Consider the following 16,435-nt stretch of genomic DNA (forward strand, 5'->3'; position numbering starts at 1 on the left):
GAGGGGGGGACAGGATAGGGGTGAGGATACCGCGGAAGGAGTGGACACAACTGAGGCAAACGAAGTGGTCAACGGCACGGGATGGAGGCGGTCATACTTCTTCCTGGCCTCAGAATAAGAGAGCCGATCCAAAGTTTTGAGTTCTTGTATCTTCTTCTCCTTCTGATATGCGGGGCAGTCTGAGGATCTAGGCGAGTGGATGCCAGGACAATTAACGCACTGAGGTGGTGGGGTGCATGTATGTTCCTCACGAAGAGGACGTCCACAATTGCCACAAAGGGGCTCAGCCTCACACTGTGACGATATGTGCCCAAAGCGCAGACACCGAAAACAGCGCATAGGAGGCGGGATGTAAGGTCGCACGTCGCACCGGGAGCACATCACCTTTACCTTCTCCTGGAGAACGTCCCCCTCGAAGGCGAGGATAAAGGCCCCGGTGTCGATGCGACGGTCTTTGGGGCCGCGCTGGACTCGCCGGACGAAATGCACGCCTCAGCGCTCCAGGTTGGCCCTGAGCTCCTCATCGGATTGCAGGAGGAGGTCACGATGCAAAATAACCCCCTGCGTCCTATTTAGTGCCAGATGCGGGACAATGGACACTGGGATGTCCCCTAGGCGGTCTCACGCCTGGAGCGCTGCCGACTGTGTGGCGGAGGTGGTCTTTATAAGAACGGACCCCGAACGCATCTTACTGAGAGCCTCGATTTCCCCGAAGATGTCCTCAATGTGCTGAACAAACAACATGGGCTTGGAGGTGGCGAACATCCCCCCCCCCCCCCCCCATCGGTTCGAGAACAGACCAAATAGCGGGGGAAGTACTTCGCCCCAAGCCGGCGGGCCTGTCCCTCCTCCCAGGGAGTGGCCAAGGGGGAAAGGGCAGGAGAACCAGAACTAGAAACAGTACCTTTCCTTTTGAAAGACTCGGCCGCAGAGCGACCTGATACATGTTGACGTTTCATCTGCGAAACCTCCGCCCTGATACCACCCACTCCGACCAGGGGCTCTCCCCACAGGCGCCACCCAGCCTCAGCAAGGGCCACCTGGCAGGATGACCGTTGCCTGGAGTCCTGATGCCCCAAGGAGACGGGCATCTACTCCTTGGCCGACGTGGGGAGGGTGCAGCTCAGGTATCGGCAGTACGATCCCTGTGTTGTCAGGGGGCTACAACCTAGAGGGTACATGACCACCCCACCACAACGGGCTGGCTACCGTGCTGGATTTCTGGTGCCATGGAAAGTCCATCATGATCGTAGGTGCAGATGGGGACGCACTATGGGCGTAACTTGTACAACCCATCAGGCATTTAGGCCCAATTTGAGGAATAGTGGGTATGCAACAACGCCAGTACAATGCTGAGTGCCAAGGTCTTAGTGCACTGAAGACCAGTGGTACACCACGTAAGGCGTCCTTCCCCAAAAGGCTCATACTTCTGTAGAATTTTGAAAAATGAAGGTCAAAACCCAAGGGAGACCATCACATGGAAGGCCGAAACGATTGAAACTCCTTTTAGTCGCCTCTTACGACAGGCAGGAATACCTCGGGCCTATTCTAACCCCGGACCCGCAAGGGGGGCCTTCATAGGTAGAAAGGAGTCCCCATCCATTCTGCTACAAACTAAATACCGAGGCGAATATGGCTCTCCTCTTTCTGTAGCCTTACGTTCCTCCCATGGTGTAGCAAGGGAGGGAAACGATTTAGGGTCATATCTGTCAGCACTGTACTCTATCTTCCCTTCTTATAGAATGCTGGTGCCATATGGTCACCAGCAATACATGACTTAATCCACTTCATTGCAGGTCATCCGCCCTGATGCCAGTCGCTCTGATCAGGGGTTCTCTCCACGGGCGCCACCCAGCCACAGAAAAGGCCACCCGACATGATGGCTGTTCTCAGGAGTCCTGATGCCCCAAGAAGACAGGCATCTACTCCTTGGCATACATGGGGAGTTTAGCACTCAGGCATCAGCAGTGCAATCCTTGTGCTGTCAGGGTGCTACCACCAAATGGGTATGTGATGGCCCCATCACAACGGACCGGCTTCCATGCTGGATATTGGATGCAGATAAATCTAATATTGTCATGCCCTTAGTATTATCACAAATACATTTACCTCAGGGGGGTGGGGTGGGGGTGCCAGGATGGAATATTTTGGCTATTTTCAGTCTCCTGCAACAGAATAATATTTTGAGGTTTCAGCACTTGCCATCTAAAACAAATTTTTTTGTTACAGAAGAATACGAATAACAATACAAAGTCATCCACAGACTCACTGCGAACCCATATTCGAAAAGCTTAAAATACTAACAGTACCTTGATTATTTATATACAAATGTGTTTTATATGTTAGGGTCCACCTTGCAGTCTTTCAAACAAATTCCGAGTTCCATAACTACAATAACCAAAATAGCACAGCACTCTACAATCAGTGAACAAAAACAACAAACACTCAAAGGCGTGTGAGCCACACTGGTACAAAACGTTACAACAGACTGCCAGCCAACATCAGATCGTTAAAGATGAAACAAATTTAAAGCAGCATTTAAAAAATATTCGGCTAACATCGTTTATACTTGGTAAATCACTATGTACGCCAATACACATTTTCTGAGAATGTTCACATCAAGACAAAAACTGAATGTCTTTCGCCGTAAAACCTTTAATTATGTTAGCATATGTAATGGACAGCTGTTGTGCGAGGTAAAAATCTCTACTTAATTATTGTAGTGTCTACATCTATATCTACATCGATACTCCAAAGGCCACCATATAGTGCATTCCAGAGGGTACCCTGTACCAATACTAGTAATTTCCTTTCCTATTCCACTTGCAAATAGGACAAGGGAAAACTGCCTGTCTATACACCTCCGTATGAGCCCTAATTTCTCATATCTTCTCTTTGGGGTCCTTATGTGGAATGTATGTTAGTGGCAGTAGAATCATTTGGTAGTCAGCTTCAAATGCAAGTTATCTAAATTTTCTCAATAGTGTTCCTCCAAAATAATGTCGCCTTCCCTCCAGGGATTCCCATTTGAGTTACCAAAACACCTTCATAACACTTATGTATTGTTCAAACCTAGCCCTAACAAGTAGCCTGCCTCTGAATTGCTTCAATGTCTTCATTTAATTCGGCCTGGTACAGATCCCAAACACTCAAGCAGTAATCAAGAATAGGTCAAGACAATGTCCTATATGCTACCTCCATTACAGATGTGCCACTTGCTCCCAGAATTCTCGCAATAAACCCATGTCTACCATTTGCCTTCCCTAACTCAGTCCTGACATGCTTGTTCCATTTCATATCACTTTGCAACATCACACCCAAATATTTAACTGATGTGACTGTCTAGCAGTACACAACTAGATCTGTTGCTGAACATCACAAGTTTGTTTTTTCTCTTCATCTGCATTAACTTAAATTTTCTCACATTTAGAGATAGCTGCTATTCATAACACCAACTACAAATTAGGTCGAAGTCATCTTGTATCTTCCTACAGCCACTAAACTTCGACCTTACCATACACTACAGCATCATCAGCAAACAACCAGATTGTTACACACCCAGTCTGCCAAATCATATATATATATATATATATATATATATATATATATATATATATATATATATATATATATATATATATATATATATATATATATATATATATATATATATATATATATATATATATATAAAGAGATAGAGAGAGAAACAGTGGTCCTATCATACTTCTCTGGGGCACTCTTGATGATACCCTTGTCTCTGATGAACACTCACTGTCAAGGACAACACACTGGGTTCTACGACGGTCGTTCTGAAAGTAACAGCATCCAAGTCTTGAAAATACTCTCCACATACTCCAGTTTTCAGAGACCCAAAGAGATAGAAGTGTGACAGTACTAACTCGAGACCGTAGGGGGAATGTAGAAGACAGTTCAGCTGAGTTTTGCAATGAAATCCATGGTCACAAAACTGGTGTGAGTCCTGGTGTTATCATGTTGCAGGTGAAAGTTAGTCTTCTCTGGTCCTCCCCTGTAAATTCAGGCTTTCAGCTCAGTCAGTGTCATCTTGTAGTGTGCTGAATTGACAGTTTCTCCAGGCTCCAAGACATCCAAAAGAACCACACCCTGATATCCTAGAAGCCTGTACGCATCACTTTGCCTACAGATAGCTGCATCTTGAATTTCTTCTTTGACAGAGAATTCGCATGTCACCATTTCATGGACTGTATATTGGATTCTGGCTCATAGTGATGACACCATGTCTCACCTTTGGTGATTATGCTATTCAGAAAATTGTCACTTTCAGCTTCATATTGGTCCAGCAGTTTCTGACAAATTTCCATTCAATGAGTTTTTTTTTAGTTCCTCTGTAAGCATCCGCGGGATTTATCCACACAGACTTGTGATAAAGTAGATGTTCCACGATTGTTTCCTAGGCATTACAGCCGGCATTCATCTCTGCATACATTTCTCTGGTCATTATCCACTGATCAGAATTGATGTGTCGATCAAGACACTCTTCACTGCAAGGCATGTCAGCTGTGCAGGGTCGACCAGGTCATGCACACCCTTTCCACCACCTTGAAAAAGCCACACCCATTGCCTCACTTTGCTCATGTCTGTAGTATTCCTCATACACCTTTAACAACAGTTGATGAATTTCATTCAGTGTAGTTTCTTTAGCAATGAGGAATTCAATCATACATTGCTGTTTTATAAGCACATTCATATCAGACTCCATTTTGGAACACTCTTCTGCTGGCGCCAACTACCACAGAACAACAGAATCACCTGCAAATGGAAGAGGAAGATTCAAGCATTAGCATTACACCAACGACATCCAAAGTCACACACACACACACACACACACACACACACACACACACACACACACACACACACACTCACACACACACACACTCACCCACACCCACCCACACACACACTCACCCACACCCACCCACACACACACTCACACACACACACACTCACACACACACTCACACACACACTCACACACACACACACACACTCACACACACACTCACACACACACACTCACACACACACACACACACTCACACACACACACACACACACACACACACACACACACTCACACAGACACACACTCACACAGACACACACTCACACAGACACACACTCACACAGACACTCACACACACACACACTCACACACACACAGAAAAAAAAAGTGGCTTTACTGTTGGAATGGCCCTCGTATTAAGATGTCTCTGAACCACTCTCATGTCTGTAAACTTATTCCATATTGTCATATCTTTGTTAACATCCTGCAGTGTGGCACCATGTCAAATGCTTTCCAGTAATCTAGAAATATTGTCTCTGCCTGTTGCCCTCCATGCATAGTTCACAGTATATCAAGTGAGAAAAGGGCAAGCTGAGTTTCGCACGAGCTATGCTTTCTAAAACCATGCTGATTTGTGGACATAAGATTCTCAGTTTCAAGAAAATTTATTATATTTGAACCGAGAATACGTTCCAGGTTTCTGCAGCAAAGGGAAGCTAGGGACACTTGTCTGTTATTTTGCTGTCTGTTCTTTTCCCTTTTTATAAACATGAGGCACTTGCACTTTTTCCAGTCATTTTGACCTTTTTGCTGGGTGAGAGACTTGCGATAAATGCAAGCTAGGCGAGGGGGCCAATACTGTAGAATACTCTATGTAAAACCTAACTGGGATTCCATCCAGAGCCAGTGGCTTATTTGTTTTCAAATCATTCAGTTGTTTCCCTATGACAGTGATGCTTAGTACGATGTCGTCCATATGGGAGTCAGTCTGATGGTCAAATGACAGCATGTTTGTACAAGTCTCCAATGTGAAACATTTTTTTTGAAGGCGATATTTAACACTTTGGCTTTTGCTTTGTTATCTTCAACTGTCACACCAGACTGGTCAACAAGGGACTATGTTGGACGTGAATGTACAATAACCCCTCTCAAATGGCAGCACCAGCAGTGGAGGGTACATAAGGCAGGTCAGTGCAACACAGAAAACAGTGTAGTCATTGTTTTAATGAAGAAATGGGGCGATTTATCTGACGTCCAAAAGGGCATGACCAATGGTTTTCGGGCCAAGAGTGGAAGCAATTTCAAAACAATTAAGTTTGTGTACTGTTTACCTACAGTTAAGGTTGAAATATGTGCTTGGCCATTGGCACTATCGAAAACTGATGCCAAGGCAACTGGGATTCACCACAGGCCATACATGACAAGATTGAATGACAGCTGCAGAGGTGTAGATGGCCGAATAGAGGTGCAAATGCTGAGCAACTAACCACGCAGATGAACCAAGGGGCTATCATCACCATCTCCTCAACGTCTATTCAGTGAACGTTGATGCGTATAGGCCTCCGCATCAGGCACCTCGTTCACACATCCATGTTGCCAGCTGTTCCTCAGTAACGAAGGTTTGAATTTTTCGTGCCAATACCACAGCTGGGAATCCACTGAGTGGTGACAGGTGGCCTTTCCAGATAAATCATGTTTTATACTCCATCATAAAAATTGCTGTTGACACGTACGGTGTGAAACGTCTTAAAGCAAACACCCTGCAACAATCATCTGAAGGGTCCAGGCTGGGGGAGGGAGTGTAGTTATGGAAGTCGCAATGGATCAGCACAAGTATGCATCTATCCTTGGGGGTCTACATTCCACTCCTGTGTGCAATTTGCTTTTTCCTTGTCACAATAGCATCTATCAGCAGGACAATACAAAATGTCACACAGCTCACAGTGCACGTGCGTGGTTCGAAGAGCACCAGAGTCAGTTTACTGTACTCCTCTCGCTACCAAACCACATGGATTTGAACCCAATCAAGAATCTGTGAGACCATCTCGATTGGGCTCTTTGCACTGTGGATCCTCACCCGAGACACCTAGCGCAGCTGGCAACAGTAACTGTAGACAGCATGGCTCCACAACCCTGTCAGTAACTCCCAGAAACTCAGTGACACTCTTCCTGCATGTACACACTGCAAAAAGTGATTACTCAGGCTTTTGACAGATGGTCACACTAATATGGGTCGACTGTGTAATTTGGTAGGATTGTCAGCAACATTCAACAATAAGGCACTTCTGTTTCCATCACAAGGTGATTTTACACAAAATATACAGAAAATATTTTGCATTCCTAAATAAACCCAAAATGAAATAGGCCTATATGTACTGGTATATAGTTTTTCTGGAAGGATCATAAAAGTGAAGAAATGAAATGATATGAAAGAGGTACATTAGCCATGCTGAGGTTTGGAAGTGAAGAGTTAATGCTGTTCTTTTGTTTATATGCAAAGTAATCGACTAACTTGGTACACTCATGTTATTGACTGAAATAATGATATTTCTTGGACAAAGTGAGTTGGCCATCAGAGGTCCATCACAGAAAACTGGAGGTCCAAACAATGGACATTTCCTCATAATATTATAGCTCTTCAGATATCATGATCCAATTCTGGAAAGTACACCAACAAGGTCAGAGACAGACAAGAAGCTGGAAAGCATTTACAAGAACATTGTATCTCTGGTGATAGGATGAATTTACTTTTAGTTGTGCCCATCAAGTCAGAAGTACACCTTGGAACAGAGAGAAAAATGAGAGGCATTATTCACTTATTGGTGATGCAACTTCTGATTCAAATTCCGTTGAACAGACAACATTCATCCTATGTTACGCCTATTTCAAAAAGCAAACTGGTAAGTATGAAATAGAAGAACAGTTTTTGGGATTCATAGATTGTAATGAGAAAACAGGAGTTGCTAAAGCACATTTAATCCAATCAATACCTGTGAAACACTCAGCTGCTACCACTGAAAGCTCAGACAATGTTTTAACAGAAGTCTTATGAGAGGGTCTTAAAAGCAGCTGGAATCGTGTTGCAGGATTTTCTCTGTATGCTTGTCATGGGCTAACGTGGAGTATATGCAGCGGAGAGTTGTTGCAAAGCAGATACTTTATTCAGATTGATTCAGCGTCTTTATAGCCTGTTGAGCTGCAGTGCATAATTCTGACACACCATCTTGGAATTTCCTTATATTCTATGTCCAATGCCCACTGGAGTGCTTGGGCTGATGCTGTGAGAAGTATTGGAGCTCACTTGGACAAAATTACTATAGATGTATTGCAGTGAATTAAATTTTTTACCCAAAAACATGTTCTGTGGTGTGCGGTGTTCTGAATTATGTTAGATGTTTGAAGTGTGCTCCAATTTGCCTAAAGTTGTTGGTAAACTTGTACCAGTGGACTACACAAGCAAATTACTACTAGCTCGAAAGACTACCACTGGTGTGTGTTGTAGCCAGATGAAACGACTTTGACACCGTTCTTTGCTACACAATTGCTTGATAATTTACAACTGTCATTGATTATGAAAGCATCACTTTATGCACAGTTTAACAAATTGCTCTATTGCAGTAAAATGCTCCACGTTTATGAAAGTACATGTTCACAGAAACTTTAAAAATCCGGTGGCCTACACTATGATGTTGACTGCTATGGCCGAGGTCATGAACTTGGCAGCGCACTTCCATGCTTGGACCTATACTGACCGCCAGTGTGAGGGTGCTGCTGCACTGAGAGTGGAGGTGGTGTCTTCAGGAGCCACTCCAACACCTCGTTGCAGTTTGAAACGACACCTCGCCAATGTCTGTGGTATCTACATTCGTTGCCAACTTCGGTGTCGCACCCCTATCTCTGGATGATACCACGGTGTTGTTAAACATTATGAGATCTAATTGAATGGCTTAAAATATCTCTACTAGAATTGGGACATCATTCTCTCTGAATCTAAAGTTGCTGCCAGTGAAATTCAATACCGATCATGAATTTCCAGAGGTGATGCACTTAGAAGTGGGCATCATTTCACGATGGAACCAGGAATGACGTGAGAGATGTGAGTTCGGTAAATTTACTCAAGTTAAAGAGTTTTTATGCTATCATTGACAATTTAGTGGCGAACTCTAAAATCCAATAAAAGAGAGAAGGTTTCCAACGAAACATTGGGGTTTTTATGGAAATATTCAAAATATAACTGACAATCAGGTCACTGAGGCACGCAAGTTATTTACCAGTGAATACAATGTCACAATAGATTTTGAAGAAGAAATTAAATATTTGAAAACAATTCATATTTCAATCTTTGAATACATTACTTTATAATCACTGGACGTCTTGTGTAAAATGCACAAGCTTAAAATTTCAAGGCGATTGTCATGTTACATGTAATATCCCCGCAAACAAAGTTGACACTCGGCGTGGTGGCTGATGGGAGCGACTGTAAACGGGAAATGCCTTTACGATCGCTCCCATCAGCCAAGGCGCCGAGTGTCAACTTTGTTTGCATGTGTAGTAATTTCCCCGAATGTCCATAGACTCAGTAATACAACATGATAAGTGCACTGTAATATATCCGCCGTCCGTGGATAGGAAAATCTCAGAGTGTGACAAAACAATATTCGTAAGGTAGGACTGATCCTCCAAGCCTACCAATAACTAAATCAGAGATTCTTCCAAACATAAACTGTCTGTAGTAACCATACAACTTCACCTAACCAAGCCCCGGGCATCTCGTGAAGAGCGGCGCGGAGTCCACGTTGCCGTCACCAGAGTCCTAGGACGAGTAGAGGCCCTGCGAGGACGACTCCGGTACGCTGGTGACGGTGGACGATGACGCGGCGGCTACGATGACACCAGTGGACTCACTCGGCGTGAACTGCCTCTCCAGGTTCCTGTGCACGCCTAAATACTGCTTGGCGCATGGATATAGCTGGCTCTATTTGCAGTCGCCTGTCGGGCGGAAGGAAAGAGGTCCGCCACTGTAGCGATCTCTTGCGGCGCCGTGGACGTCTCCTGGTGGTCTCTGGGAAGCGTCTGTCTCCGGGACGACCGGCCAGGCTGACCCCTACTCGGTCCGGGGCCCGCTGTACCGGTCTGCTTCGCGGGAAGCGAAAGTTGCAGGCGCTTAGTCTGGACACGCTACACTGAATACGTGTTCGGGCTTACAGTTAGTGCTGTTAATGGTGGTTCAATGATACAACTGTGTACACTACTGCACACACCGGTTCAGCCTACTACACCATGACCAACTCTTAGTTGGAGTCACTAACGATGGCAGCTTACAGCCGATACTATTGGTAACCGAAAAATTCTAGAAAAGCAAGCGAGAATAATTTGCAGAATACGAGGGTTGCCCAGATGTAATGCACCGCATTTTTTTCTCAGCCGAAAACAATGCGAAACGTTACGTACGTATTATTTGAAGTCTCCTGAGCGAGTGTGCCAAGTTTCCGTCAATTTCGACAGATAGCGTAACTGCAGGACAGTTTCAAAATGGCCTCTGTACGTCATATTCGTCACAAGCAATGTACCGTCATTGTAATTCTCACTGCAGAAAAAGAAACTGTGGGAAATATTCACAAACACTTGTGCAACCTTTCCTGAGCACTGCTGTTGACAGAAATACAGATAGTCGTTGGGCACGGAGGGTGATGCTGTCAGATGGCAGTTCAGCGAAGCTACACGATTTGCAGCGGTCGGGAAGACCATCAATGTCCGTCACACCTGACATGTTGCAGCGAGCTGCAGATGTCATTCGCGAGGACAGACGCATTACGACTCGGCAGTTGGCGCTGCTTCTGTCAATCAGCAAAGGAAGTTCGCACAGTGAAGCGCTGCCTCCGCCACCAGGACAAGGACTGGTATCGACAGGGCATTCACGCCCTTTTTTCGCTCTGGAGAATGGCCACAGAATGGGATAGAGAGAACGTGGAAAAATAGGGTGTCTAGGTAAAACACTATTCTTTCGTGAGAGCAACTATCATTATGTTCAATAGAGAATTGTCGAAGAAAAAACGCGATGCATTACTTTCTGGGCAACCCTCATACATGCTTTCTTCAAGCACAGAGCATATGTATACACTTAAAGCAACTGTCATTTTGAACTGGCAATAATGCAATTCCCATCTATGTCTCGAGCTGCTTGGACCGCCATCGTTCGTGGATCGGACTACAGTTCACTCGTATCCTACAGGCAATACCTCATGCAACAGAGAATACCGTAGTGTAAACTGCATTTGTGAACATATACTTCTTAAATAAGAAATTATATTTATCATGCGTTTCACCTCAACAAGTATTTTGGTGTATCTCCAACACTTCCTGAATTATGATAAAGCTTGTCAAACTCAAAAAGAAAAAAAAAATTGCATTGCTGTATTTGGAGATGGGGCCCAGTCAAGCATTGTGCTCTGGGCCCATTCCTGGCGCTCAGCGGCCCTGCATCTGTCCACTGCCCTAAAACATTATTCAAACGAGGTGTACCAAGTATGACATCGGGTGGTTCGCCAGGAACACGAGTGTTTACTCGCTACTTACCATCGCCTATGTTAGCAGCCGCGAATGGCTGACTTCGACCTTCGTTACACCGACTCTATAATGCTCCGCCGCTCAGGGGTACCACATCTGGCAATGTCGGCTGGAGAAAACATTGTCTTTTGGAAACGATAAATTCAGTTGTCCGCGGACAGGTGAACCCACGACTTTCGCGTTATTAACATGAAGCCCTAATCTATATCTTATTTCTTTCTTTCTTTTTGTTCTATTCATCCGTGCGGATGCCGCACGACATTTTTGGAAGTCCGTCCATGAAAACTTCAGTAACCTCCTGAGCTAACTGGCCACACATCTTTGTAGCGTCAGCTGTCACATATCAAAGCACCGTCTCTTCTTCCATGATTACTGCTCTGCCACTCATTTCAACGCCTGTGTGTGTGTATCTTGACACAGGCGTGAAAGAGTGAAACCTCGACACTCTGACTGCTGGCCAAGTATGTTTCTGTGCGGGGAATCGAACCTGTCCTCCCAAATATCCTAGCCATTTCTTTTATCCGCTCGCCAACATTCTTCATTATTGGTGTGTGTTTTTTCTGCCATGCGAAAAATAAACCTGGAAATGTGTCGAAGGATAGAAAATAATACTACTTCGTTTTAAATCGAAAATAAAAGAGAAAAGGAAAAAATGGCCTTGTTGCCATGTGTGAACAAAGTAAGTCTTCTCATTTTATGTTGAAATGGCGCTGGTAAAATTGTCATTCAGATTAAAATCATTAAGTCCACTTCTTTGGGTCTTAGAAAGGGTTAAAAGCTATCGTCAGTGTATGTTTAAAATAGTGTTGATAAATATAATTTTTTCCATGTGACTTAAATTATCTTCTTCTTGATTAAAAAAAGTAATGATGGAAAGGACAATTAAACAAATTGTGTCATGTGAAAATTCTCCGTGCATCAGACCATTCTTTTTTATCCAAGGCAATAATTGCTTTTGTCCTCTTCCTATCTGATAGACGGTATATTCTTCCTTCTCTTTTCGATGTAATAGCTCTGCTCAGAAAATTTTAGTTTTATTTATCGTTTCTGGTTCGGATTAACATGCGATCCTCAGTTGTCAGACCGAAATGTTATTCATACTCATCTTTTGTTAGTAGATAATGTAAACTTAATCCTTTTAACAAGTTAACTGCGTTCCTTTTCGTGCATACTATCCGGTGTCATGAAGTCCGCAGGTGTTACTGGGTTAGCCGAGGTTCTGCAGATGTGTGCTAACTTCTGTCTCATGCAGATTTTATACATCCTTAACTCCTAATGCTTGGGTCTCAAAAGCATTAACACGACGATAGACTGACGTGACAAACGCCGGAATTCTGCGTTCTGAATGGTTAAAATTTACATTCCGATACTTTTTTAACGTATATAAACTATTTTTACAATATTGAACGAAATGTATCGCTGCATTACAATGGAATCCTTGATATTCTAAAAGCTTTTTTTTAATTTGATATAGGTTTTTAGTTTTGTTTCTGGTCTGTTTTGGGCGTTATGTGGAGAACAATATTGAGAATTAAAGCCCTTAGAACTACTCAGAATTTAAGAAAAACGACAAGTAACATTGTGAATGATTTACATATGAGAGAAGGGTCAATTGTAGTGCAAGCATCTGAACTGATATTCGACGTCTATTTATTGGTACATTACATCTACAGAATACAGGTACATAAAAAGCGAAGCGCGTTACGAAAAATGTTATTCCGGTACCGGGAATCGAACCCGAGCCTCCTGGGTGAGAGCCAGGTATCCTAGCCACTAGACCATACCGGACACGCGCAAATCCTACGTGTTTCACACTTAAGGAGTCGCACACTTATGACGCCCATGCATGTACAGCGTTAAATTTGGTAGCAACGTTCTCCTCTGTTCTTTTCCGTAGCGTCCAACTAAGCACAGGCGTGAATTTATATGCGGGCTTCCGGTAACACGACCTTCGCTCGTTGCCACGCCGCCATGAGCGCTCCAAGTTTATCAATCCATCATTTCGCTCTCTTATTGGTTGATTTTTAGACTTTCAGGTTTGTTTTCGTACCATTGTTTGAAGAAGTTGGTTTCATCACATTGCGCTTCTTTTTAAGCCTCCTACTGTGTGTTGCTCTCTATGAATCATTGTGAATATGTTGCTCTTTTCTGATTGCGTTCTTCTTGCATCCGTAGTTTTAGGTGGGGAAAATGATTCCATATTTGTTGTTAAGTACAAAAGATAAGACGCTTTAATTGCATGGTGTTCTGCAATTGAGAACGAATTAGTGCGTAAAATGTTCTGTTTAAATGCATTGAGTGCACTGCTCGTATTCTACGTTACTTTGGTTTGCATCTTTGGCGCATATAATCAAGAACTCCATGTTAGCGAGCTTCGACATTTTTCGTATTCAACCGTGTTACATCTTGTCACCGAATAAGTAGGTATTTCTGCGTTGAATGGTGTTGCTCCTTGGCACTGAGTACCATGCACTTCACAGTGGCTTGCCGATTACGGATGTAGATGAGTATGCAAATGCTAAAAATGCGACAGTAGTTCCGCAAACTGTTTCACACGTTATAAACAGGTACTACAAAATATTACGTACATTTTAGCAGAAGACAATATTTTGGTGACCTATATTAAATGCGAGAGTACAAAAACAAGATATGAACGAAAATAACGCAGAATATGGGCAATATTCGTACAGTATATTTAAATCTAGCGGATTCGTAACGACTAACAAATGGACAAGAGTCCACAGTATACCATGCGACGATACCAGCTTCCGTTTCATATGAAACATAAACAAATATGGAATCATTTACCCCATTCGGTATTACTATGAGTGGAATACATTTACATTGCAATTCAAAGACTGCAATACACACAAGAAGGTCGTAATCAGGGATATAGTTTCCACACGATAACAGCCACATGGTCGAAATTGCAGTATTGGGTTTAACAAATAAATACACTTTACCTCCAGACTACCAGGCCCGCCCATAAAGTGTAAATGAAAAATAACATCTAGTATTTGTATTTCGGAAAACAAGGATACAGATCATCGCGCCATAGGGGAGACAGATCATTGCGCCATATTTTCCCGAATTCGAAGTTCCTGCCAGCCCACTCTGACCGTTCCGTCTCTGTGTTCGCATATTTAACAAGGACGTTGCCTACGAAAATAAAAATAAATTTAAAAAATGCAACGGTAGTGAGTCACCAAGACTTATAGATATTATTAAAGAAGTCGTTACAAATAAACAACGAAGAATAGTAACAAATTTCTTGCGGATTCCACGTCAAAGTGGCGTCTATCCTAGTGAAATAGTGAATATCTTGGCGAAGCGAACAATCTACTTCAGTGAAATCGTAAATGAGACACTTCCTTATCAAGAAATGCTGAGCTTAATCAATGAAAAGTCGAGAAACGACTGGCAGAAGCAATGGGGTTCGACCAAGGTTTCGGTAAGAGTACACTATAGTCAGCTGTAGCCTAAAATAGCGTTATCCCCTTGGATTACTGATTGGAACAGGAGCAGACAAGCCATAACAATTGGAAAAGGAGCAGACAAGCCATAACAATGAGTACGCGTATGCGCTTAAGGTGACTTGGATCGCACTATCCCGACAATGTTAAGTTTAGTGACTTGGCTTCCCTGTATTTCAAGAACCACTGTAGCCATTGACATATAACTTTTGCAGGACATTAAACTGTATATTCTGAGTCTACTGAACTACAATAATTGCATTTCAGCCACTGCTTTGAGAAATACAATTTTTTTATTACACTGTTAAAATTTGGTGTACTTTTTGTATGTTATCCTAAATAATTTTAATTATACATAGCATTATGTTCTTCTTTTAGCTCAGTACACTCAGGATATGTATTTATTACCCCCTGAAAAATTGTATACTCAAAGTGGTTTCTGAGATTTAGGGGAAAATGCAACACAAAATGTAAATTTTTCTGGAACGGCTTCTAAGGTTTCACAAGACTATCACTCACTTAATTTATGCTTAATTTTTTTATTTTTAGTCATTCAGAAGCACACTGCACCATACTGTATATCATCCTTTTGATCTTATTCCTAGTTTTTTCTTCTTTCTGGAGTACTTATTGGCCAACTATGCTACTGTCTTCATTACAACAAAAACATTATTTGGTAAGCGAGTCCATATAAGATTATTGACAACTCATTGGGAATTTTATTCTGACCATACAGACACTTTCTTCAGCAATCCAGGATTTGCCATGTCTCTGTAAATAGGTTTTATGATATCCGTGACTGCTGCTGGGATGGAATGTTATGGCTGTGTGAACTGTTTGAGTACGGGACATTGCACCATGAATCAGGCCCAGGTGTGTACTGGTTTTTCATCAGTTGACAGTCTGTGGAAGAACATACCCCATACTGCCTGCTTCATTTTCAACAAATCCTCAGTATTATTTCTAATCGCCATCCCATAATACTGCTGTAGTTCATCTATCATTTTGTGTGTCAGCCTTCCGCAGAGAAACATTAGTACTTCGATATACAACGCGCGTTTATACTATAAAACGAAACTATACTGTTTTTGACAGTGCTACCAATACAAACACGTAATTTAACCTTTATAACACAGCAATCCACAGCCTTCTATATAAAAAAAATTACCGATTTTATTAGATCTTGAAGTAATACACACAAAAATTTTAACATTTTCAACTGTTGTAGATTATATTTTAAAAAATAAAATTTTATATATATATATATATATATATATATATATATATATATATATATATATATATATATATATATAAATCTTATTAGGAAAATTGCAAATTTTATAATGAGATAAAAATCCGAAAATGTGAAAAAAAAATTTCTGTTCCAACTCCCCTTAAATCGTGGAAAATTCCCAACCCACCTATTCGACACAGGATTGAAGGAATCATCATCATGCGGTTTATGCAATGAAGAAGGAGATGTCGATCGTCCACTGTTCTCGTGTACCAGATACAAGACAACAAAAATCCTTTATGTACCAGAGCGCTGGTTAATGCAAGCATT

The 16,435-nt window shown here is 42.5% G+C and overlaps 1 non-coding gene across 1 annotated transcript; it reads right to left on the reverse strand.

Moving 5' to 3' along the window:
• Positions 1–13,111: 13,111 nt before the first annotated feature.
• Trnae-cuc (transfer RNA glutamic acid (anticodon CUC)) lies at positions 13,112–13,183 on the reverse strand. Its single transcript has one exon. It is a non-coding gene; the product is annotated as a tRNA-Glu (tRNA).
• Between the last annotated feature and the right edge of the window lie 3,252 nt (positions 13,184–16,435).

This window comes from Schistocerca serialis, chromosome 4 (genome assembly GCF_023864345.2).
Source record: "Schistocerca serialis cubense isolate TAMUIC-IGC-003099 chromosome 4, iqSchSeri2.2, whole genome shotgun sequence".
NCBI classification, from domain to species: domain Eukaryota; kingdom Metazoa; phylum Arthropoda; class Insecta; order Orthoptera; family Acrididae; genus Schistocerca; species Schistocerca serialis.